Below are 10,246 nucleotides of genomic sequence, written 5' to 3'. Positions count from 1 at the left end.
TGTTGAATCAACGATTCAACGGTAGGTGTTGAATCCTGCGCATGCGCATTGACTTAAAAAACTGAAAAAACTAGAAATGTCACAAAAAAATTGGGTTTCGGATACGCAAGCACCGTAGTGTTAGCGCAGCATTTTACCATCGAGCTATCGAACCTTTTTAATTGCTTATGGTCTTATCCTAAGCTACCCTATAGTAATAAACCCTAAACCCTACCCAACACTAACCATTTGGCTCTGAGACATAATCTTATCGGTTGAAAAATCCGCCATTTTGTATACGGCTCGGTTATAGGGTCTAACATTTACCCCTACACGACAGCCATTTGCCCCCGCCCGGCTTTTGGTCCCGTTTCACGGATGGTAAGTCGTAATTACACAATCCTCGTGAAACTAGTGCAACTAGCCTCGATCCTGTCCTGTTCTGTTGTACCAAACGATTTGATTATATATTTCTCCTACAATATCCTAACCATATTTATGCTAACGAAGAGAATTCCTACGAGTGGTCGGCTTGAGATGATTTTCGAAGTCGTCGTGAATTTCTAATTAAAACATGTCGAACGCGTACAAGTGATCTGTTGAACGTTGTAGACGTGACGTGTGACGTTGGTTACAGCGGAACGTAACAAGTCGTGTGCGTTATGAGGTTTATCTAACAGTCAGAAACAGTTTGTTTATTGTGTCCTTATATCGAGTTGTATTGTCAATACGATGACGGACGATGTTTTATTTACTGAAGCGTGATGAAAACTGATCTTTCGACAACTGATAGAATTCCTAATAACTGAAGATACGCGACAGATACAGATATTACCCGCTCACCCTCCCCCTATATTTCTATCCAATAACTAAAGATACTATTCTTTCTTGGTTTAATTCAGCTCCTTTCGAATTGAAAAGTCTTAGAAAAATGGATACCCGTAATAGAAATAATCGCTTAAATTTGAAACGTTAGTTACAAGACCGCATCGTAATCGAGCCATGGTATTGTAACGTATTCTTGAGCTCCACAATTTAATTGCAATTGTTCAGATGCTTGGGAAGATCATATTAGGCCTAGTTTATATGGTGCCTAATTAATATCGACGAATTTGACTTTCTGTAGGAGAGAGGAGGGAGAGAGTGTGTGAGATAAGTCGATGGTCCTTGAGCGTTCTGCTGAAAAGGTGTTACCATAATTTGATCGCTACAATAACGACATTTTCAAGAGCTGCGAGCACTTGAAGAATTGAGTGAAGAACAACGCAATCAACAAGAGATAGCACATAGACGAATTGAAAGAAGTGAGGATGGAGGAACATGAAGAAAAGATAAAATGAGATATAGGTGAAGTGTCTAATTAGATAGCGCGTTCACACGTAAATCACTCACTCGATAAAAACATGCTATCAAAATGATGCTGTGGTAAGTGAGGAGAGTCACAGCATGGACTCTGAAACGATTTAGTTTTCGTTTTAGAGTCCATGGTCACAGTTAGCATTCACACTGAATAATTTGACCCGTGTTGGAAATTGTTGCACGGGCGCCTGGTCGGACGTTTTTGACCCGGGTAAAAGCGGCTCGCGGCTATAGGTCTAGACATTAGGAACGACTCGACGCTCGATCATGTTCTGGAAGGTTGCAAAGTGAATGTTTGATAATTTATTGAGAAATATTTGATATTTTCGTCTGATATCGACCGAACGAATCTTTCTCCTCTCACTTCAATTCGTCATATCAATCCGTTTTGCATCGTACAATGATTGGTCACAGCTATGAGCTCCGGAAATCGAACATTTCAGGGTATGTCATGGACGGAAGTCGGGTTTCCGGTTTATAAATGGTATCCATTGATTTTAACGACACGAGTAAGAATGATCACATGAGCCGCGAGCCCTTATAGTTTATCACGCTAGTGTCTTGGCGTTTTTACACTGTACTACTGTCCCTGCATGAAAATGTTCGATCCAGTTGCGTCATCATTAATGAGGAATGCGTACAAATCATGGGTAATTTTAATCAAAATGGCACGCGCTGAGATAGATACATATCATGATTTTAAACCAAACGTGAACTTAAAGATGAATGAAGTTGTTTGCGGTTCAAATGCGCGCCATTTGTGACCTTGAAATGTCCTAAGCGGCTATGTGTATTTCTGAACCGAAAACCGGACGTTAGCAACACATTCGAAATTTTTGGTAAACATCGACGTAACTATTTTGTTAAGAAAGTTATATCGTGTATCTGGAAGGTTTATTTGTGTTGTGTTGGAAGGTTTATTTGTGTTGTGAACGTTCGAACAAGATGTTGTATGTTGTAACATATACTTTATCGGTAGCCGGGGACGTCGCTTATCATAACTATTAGTGAATACCACTGTTAGTGAATAGCTCAATCACTGTTAGAGATCCCTCGGAGGGAATGAACCGGTATAAACTAATCGTCGCATTTGTCACCATTGAACAAAATTGAATCTGTGATAAGTACGAAAGCACAACAGCTAAATATTCAACAAAATACACAGATGCGTTTGCGTGATGTTTTAAATTGTAAACTTTCTTATTTCGGATCTTACGACAGCGGCAAGGATTTATGATGATAACTCCTCTCTTTACTATTTACATACGGTACTACATGTATCTACTTGAATGTCTGAATTCCATTGTGGAGAACGCGATTCAATGGTGTCGGTAACAGCGTTAACAGCGCTAGATTTTACAACTCTCTCGATCTCTCCTGTCTCTTGCGTATCGATATTGTGTGTTGGTGTATATTATTATGCGGTTCCGGAGTAACCTCGAACTGATCGATAGATAAATAAATATATATATATACACCATCAAATAGAGCGAAGATATGGGATTGCTTGGATGACGATTTTAACGATAATCCATAATGATAGTTAATAGATTTGAATCTCCACTAAAATCGCGTGGAATGTAAGACATGAGATTTAGAGATACTTTCCTCATCAAGTAGAATTTCAGTAAAAATTTTTCTTTTGAAAATGGATTGAATGTCGCAATTAAGATAAGTGGAATGTTTACTAGAGACAGGCCTAGCCGGCAGCATTGATCAGACGAGCATCTCGATTACAAAGAGTGCGTTTCAGCAATTGATTTTTTTTCTGTCAGTCAACTCGCCAGGTGGTGTTGTTGGTCAAGACCAGGAGTCTTGAATTCCGAAATAGAATTGCAGTTCTTGGACAGCGACCACGCTTAAGTTCAATATATCCGTTCAAAACTATACCAGTAGCGGTATAAAGGTATCGTGCACTGTGTCATAGACGAATACCTCAGTCAATATCTATACATGGTGTAAGATTCACAGATCATTAATTCTTCGGTGCATTAACCTAAGTTACCCATCAAACGTGTGTCTCTTCTTATCCTAAAGATAGCAGGAGGAATATGAATATGACTACTTATCACTGCTTACCACAGCTTATCATCGCCCATGTCTGATCGGCAATAATTACCTATTTTATCAGTATTCGTCGCCAGACTTATCAAGACAAATGATTACGATCATATTTGCGCTCATCCGTTCCGTAATCAGAATTTCTTTTAACACTTATTGTCTGGCTTTTTGGACTTCTCGTTTGATAACGGCACGTGCGTCGTGATAGTTCGAGTTCTCGAGCCTTTTTTTAAATTTTCATTATGGCTTATTTGGAGAAGAAAACCATGGAAACCAAAAAATCACGGGAACTTGAAAGTTTATTGACGCCTTAAAGATAACACATATTTCTTAATAGTCGACAATGAAATATATGATGAATTATATACAATATTAAGGCTCAATAAAGTTGTTTTTGATTTTAATATATTAATAATTGAATTGAATTGTCCAACCGGCAACCAGTCTAGCCCCGATATATTGATGACGTAGTACACATCCTCTCAAAAAATAATTTCAAAGATCAATTTAGAATAAGATTTATAAAATCTATTTAATTACAAAATAAACGCCAAAGCCCATAATTGTACATGTAATTTTGAAACGCCAATATTGATGACGTAGTGCACATAACTCCTTATATGACGCATACTAAGTATCAATATATACAAACATCATTGTAACGGTCTTTACGGCGTTAAAAAAACTATGAATTCATTCGAACTAATTGTGAGATTCGACAACGACCAATTTGACCGATGATCGGAGATGAAAATTTGTAAATCGAAATTTACACGTGGCCTTTTCTCATCTTACTAGTTTAAGAGCAACTATTATCTGAGATAAAACATAAATCAAATAAAACCTCAAAAATGTTGAATGTACGGTGTCTGCGAAGACCATCATCACCTGCAGGCAATGCGCGTACACACGTACTGAATGAACCCTCAAAATACATTCAATGCAAATAAACTAAGGTTATGTGAATGATGCAGCTGATTCTATCAGGTATTACATTTTTGTATTTCCGTTTCTCAGAATCTGTGAATAATTAGTATTACGTCTATACACTACTAGAATCTGTTTCGGGTTTCATTTTGTCGAAAGCCTTTTTAATTTTCTCACAAACGTCATGATCCAACTTTTAATCAATCATTAGTTCTGTGATTCCTCCGATCTAGAACAGAATAATTCGTTTGCCGTGTAATCGGTCCTCGGGTGAAGAAAACTGTAGGAGCTTTGAAATGAATGCACTCATTTTAGTTCAATTGTGCTGTTGAATTTAACAAAAAGGAAAGCATGGCCTCTGTTCTGGTTACCCATGAATTATAGAAGGTATTGATATTCAACATCATACACTTCCCTAATCCTGTTCGTAATTCATATTGAAAAAGTCTAGACGCGACGAAACGAAATCAAATTTATGGAAATTGATAGGGAAATATTTCATAATTCGTCTATCATAGCTAACGTATAGAACGCGAATAGAATTCGATCTGAAACAGCAAATTTTGTCACGGATGGATAAGACAGGAGTTTCTGGGACATTAATTTTCCACATCGTGAAAAATGGCATCATCATCAAGGACGTAGAGCAGGTAATTAATTTACAGTTGGGCGATATCAGTAGCGGACACTGTTTAGGAATACCTGTCGGAATAAATGCACTTTCGGCAATATCTGGCAAAAGTATGGGAGTTGCTGCTAACAACGACATTTCCCTATTGAGTACTTCGTTTTAAACAAAAAATTATGTTAACTCGACCGCCGATCACACAATTATATCTGTACTTCGATTTCAGACTTCAGAATCGAATCCCCTGTTTCGATCGCGGCAGGTGTGGTGGGTTTTTAATGGGCGCCAAATAAAAAAAAACTTAAACGATATCTACTAATCAAATAGATAATAGGGGCAATCCTTATTCTAAGATAAAAAAAACAACATTTTGTCAGCACAGTAATTGAAATGGATTAGTGTACCAGTAACAAAAAAACAGAGGAGATAAGCCGTGGATTAACCCGGTGGATAATCCTCTGCCACCGTCAAATAAATACGTAGTGTGACAGGTTGATCGTTTCCCAGAAAGTTTATATCGAGCTAAGAGTCGGTACTGTCAGTCGCGTGTGGCCTCTCGGCGCGTGTGTCTCCAGTTCATCAGTACTCACAGGCGGCGGCGGCGGCGACGACTGTATTTCACGCATCAGGTCTTATCGACGACAAACAAAAGAGAAATGGATAAAAATATGGCGGCGATTAATTGAACGTTCAAATGTTGTTTTACGGAAGCCAGTATTTGTATTGCATTAACCGTTCGTAGATAGTCGAATTCCGCCCGGATGCGATCGCGCGCGACCCTCGACGACGCGACCGTCAGCCACCGTTATACCATCGGGATACCAAACAAACAAAAAAAAAAACAACAATAAAAAACTGATCCTAGACTAGGAGCTGAATTTCTGATTTCCTAATTTCATAAGTAAATCCATTCCTCTTCGATCCCAACTATCACCACCAAAGCTGTTTTTCTCCGCCTCCCCCACCCTCCATACGCCGCATCAAAATCCAACGACGTAATTTCGAAATAGCAGCAAATTTAGTTTATTTCAATCATTTCTTCTGTATCTTTGATGAAAAATGTTTGCGCTTTTCGAACCCTAAAACTAGGAAAAACTATGCGCGCCTTCTTCAATTCTCAAACCGCAAGCTCTTGCTCGAAATAGATATTAGACACTTTTTACACTTTCTAATAGAATACTTTTGTTATTCGCTGGTTTAAAAATGTAGGATTACTATTACTTTATAAATTCACGCACTTTCCAAAACTTATAAAACACTTGAGATATAATGAAGAATCATTTGTGCGAGCATTTACACAATCGTACAGTAATTATAATTAGAAAACGAAAACCGCATCGAAAGAATATGACGTTCAAAGATATCAAATTATAATCTACTGACCTGTACTGTTTGTAAAAGAGGCGCAAGTTTATCCAAACGAGTCGCACTGATTCGACAATCACATCGGTTATGACGTAGGAGAAGTGAATAGATGAAAATCAACTCGCGAGACGATCGACTTGGCTGTAGCGAGCATCTGTCGCGGAGTCTCGCTTCCCCGTGTCCCACCAGTAATATCAAATAACAACGCGCACCTGCTCTCACACGCGCACCTGTTCGAGGCGAAATATCAAAGAGAATTTCATATCCTGCGTGTATAGACCAGATATTAAGTAATCGTCAACGGGTGATATTTTTTTGTTATTTTATCGTTCGGGGCGTTCATTAGTCCGATTGATGCCCTGATATAAATGCGTTCCGCCGGGGATAACGGACTGGATTGATAACATTGAACAATCCGAGCATGAGGACGCATACTAAATAGTGACAGAAACGAATGTCCGAATCCACCTCTTATTGTGCACTTGTTGGCTCATCCGAATAGAGATATCCAACTTCAATTATTTCTATGAATGGTTTCGGATTAGGCAATACGTCTAGACTTTCAGAACTTTCCTCACTCGAGGGAGACTGGAAATCAGCGCAAGAATGTATACACACAGTCTCGATTCATATAAAACACCATGATGGTCATAAACAGTAAGGGCTCAATAAATCATATTAGGGCTCAATAAAGTGTAGGTTAAATAGTTCCAGGACGAACCACAAATTTATAATAGAGCATTGTGCGCAGTGTGGCTGCAGGGTACACACTATACACGACGACTGACTGCATGGCTGGGCGACTGGACCGACAGGTTGATTGCGTGACTGGACCGACAGGCTGATTGCGTAACTGGACCGACATGCTGACTGAGCGATGGCAGTGACTGGATGGCAGCCTGGCTGGACTACAGGATATCAGGATGACTGGACTGAGAGGCTGACTTGGCGAAAGCCTGGCTGGACTACTGGACGACAAGCTGAGTGGTCGACTGTGCGATTTGACGACAGGCTGACTGTGCAACCGGGTGATTGGACCTCAGGATGACTGGACGACTGGGTAACTGGACTACAGTCATGATGACTGGAGAACTGGGTAACTGGACCACAGGATGACCGGACGACGGGATATTTCATACATACCTGGGTCAATATTTGAAACAAATACATGTATTTGAGTCACCTGTCTGTACTCTCGTTAGTAAAACTTGTGTTTTAGTGTTAGTATATATACCAGTATACTTTTAATGGTATTTTTTCCGAATGTTCTATTCATTTCATACTACCACCTGTTGCCTATCTATCCATCTATGCTAATCGGCAAATTGATCACCAGCCGTTTAGAAAAATACCCCGATTTAATCACTATTTGCTGTGCATTTGTTATCGTTATTTGAAAATCATACACGAATTTATTTGCCGGAGCATTTCATTTTATTATCATTTCATTGAATTATGCGATGTTCTCGCCTTGAGCTAATAAAACGATAACCAGCTATCATTAGCGGTTTGCTTCAGCGATTAGTCTTAAAACTATGCATATTAAAATGTCCTTTTTAACAGTATTTTAACCCTTTTCATTTCTTCGTGCTCCTGTCAATGTCTGGATCCACACGTGGCTATACGTGGACTATCAAACCGATTTAAAGGGTGTCTCATACGGGGAGATTCACCCCTCTTCGACTGTATGGCAACTTCGGGGTAGCGAACGAGCCCCCTAAAATTCACAAATTGCCCTTCAAAAAAAGTCAGTGTAAAAAAATTGGGGTCAAGATTTTTCGAAATTTGGATACAAGTTCGTAATCTATTCTCAAATGATTTATTCAGGTACCAGGACACTTCATTAGATCTGTCCTTTTTCAATAGGAAAGTGCCCCACTTTTCACGGTGAAAAAGTCTCCTTTTTTCTTGAAATAGAACTACCCCTCAAAAAGCTAGGCACGGGCCTACCTCGTTACCGCGGGGATTCGAACCTGATGGCATCGAGAAAAAGCCACAGCACGTGTCGCGGCTGAGTCTTGTCATGGGAACACGGTTAGACAAAATCGTCAGCTACAATAGAAAACGTCGTGATAACGTGACATGGCGGCAAATTGGTTATAAAATCTAGGCATCGATTGAGTGTAACTAGTTTCGCATATCATATGGTCGCTATGGATTGATATTTTCATCGTGGTTGGCAGTTTTATGGTCAATCCTGGTTTGCGCGCATCTGCAACTGGTAAATAAAAATAACATAATCGCTGCCGTCGTCACCGTTATTTCAGTATCGGTAATCACGAATACATCTCAATAGAGAACTAAACATAGATCGCATTGAAAGGACGTTCATTTCTGTCACAATCCACATCCTGCTTACGGCTATAAAACTCAATAAATTCAACCACATCCGACTGTGTGTGCAGGATTCCACGACAAACGTAAAGCTTAAAGGAAATTATGTTGGTGATATTCTTGTACAATATGTGAAAGCCTTCGAGCATGCGATGACAACTTTAAGTCATTAATTTCACCAAGCGCGTCTTCTTGGCGATTTGAAAAATAAAAATCTCAGAGTTTGGACTGAGATTAATACCACTACTCGCGCCGTCTCATTAGTGACCGCTGCTTGGCTTCCATCTGCTTCCGGTTACTTCCGTATGATACTGCCGCCTTCGCGCTTCACTTTACTTCCGGTGAGTTGAAATTCCGGCCAATTTCTTCTGGAGGAACCCGATGTATCAGAGATTCTAATCAGGTACTTCGATGAAATCATCTAAATCCGTGGTTTCCAGATGTCGGCTGCTCAATGCCCCAGTATGCTCTCTATCTTGAGTTAAGTTCTCCAACTGAATTGAATGAAGTATTCATATATTGCAAGACTTGATTTTCGAAGCAACATATGTCGTTTCTGGACTTCTTTCTTTCAGTAAAATAAAGGCTTGATTTCTACCTCAGCGCATTCAAAAATAACGTGCACTTATTGTAATAAAATACATTGATATGCATTCGCATTGGCAGAGTTTCTGAAAAGTCGAACACGTTCGGGCGCGCGGTGTCATCGGTTTCCTGTCGGAAAAAAGGGCTAGCTGACAACCTCGAGTGGTTTGAAAACTGGTATAAAGCACGTGGAATCGGATATATAGATATCAGTCTTTTTTGCTAGAAAACAATGATATGTGTAAAGAAATCGATGAATGTGTATTTCTGGGCGAGGAACTTCCAAAAACGTTGTTTGCATACGTTAGGACATTAATACAAATTTACATAGATATTCCAGCGGCCACATTCTGCGCCAATCAGTCCTCTTGGGTTCGTCTATTGCTCAGCTTTTTGTGTTCCCGTATATTTTGTTCACTGGTGGTGAACAGTGGAAGTGAAAGATGGAAACCCGGCTTGCTTATTAATTACATATCTATCTCTCCTATGAATGAACGTCAACAATCCTCTCGACATGAAATGTTGCGCAGGTCCTTGGTTTTTCTAGAAGTCTGCTCATTTCTAAGGAATACTGATCGAAATGATGAATCGAGATAAAAAAAGACATTATCAGTCGAGCTTGGGCTTGTTGATATCCGTGCCAATTTTTCATTTATTTCGAGATCAGCACGGCCGAAATAGCTCAGTTGGGAGTGCGTTAGACTGAAGATCTAAAGGTCCCTGGTTCGATCCCGGGTTTCGGCAGACGTATCTTATTAGTGTACGAAGAGCAATAACCGGGATCGCCAAGATAACTGTCCAAAAATGTATCGATATAATGTTTTTATCCATCCACCATTTCTGGGAACGTTTCTTTATCTCCACGTCTACTACATCAAACGTTTGCGCTTCGACTTCTTAACTAAAGCCACTTTGACGAAACGATAGCTGATTCGGTACCTCTCCTCTTTATCTGATGGATGAAGCTCAGACGGTATTACATGGATCGAGAATATGAAGACATAACAC

General features: G+C 39.7%; 1 non-coding gene across 1 annotated transcript; it reads left to right on the top strand.

The window, feature by feature from the left end:
* The first annotated feature begins 9,909 nt into the window (after positions 1–9,909).
* Trnaf-gaa (transfer RNA phenylalanine (anticodon GAA)) lies at positions 9,910–9,982 on the top strand. The gene has a single exon. It is a non-coding gene; the product is annotated as a tRNA-Phe (tRNA).
* Positions 9,983–10,246: the final 264 nt, after the last annotated feature.

This window comes from Tubulanus polymorphus, chromosome 4 (genome assembly GCF_964204645.1).
Source record: "Tubulanus polymorphus chromosome 4, tnTubPoly1.2, whole genome shotgun sequence".
NCBI classification, from domain to species: domain Eukaryota; kingdom Metazoa; phylum Nemertea; class Palaeonemertea; order Tubulaniformes; family Tubulanidae; genus Tubulanus; species Tubulanus polymorphus.
This window is presented reverse-complemented; position numbering and strand designations above follow the sequence as displayed.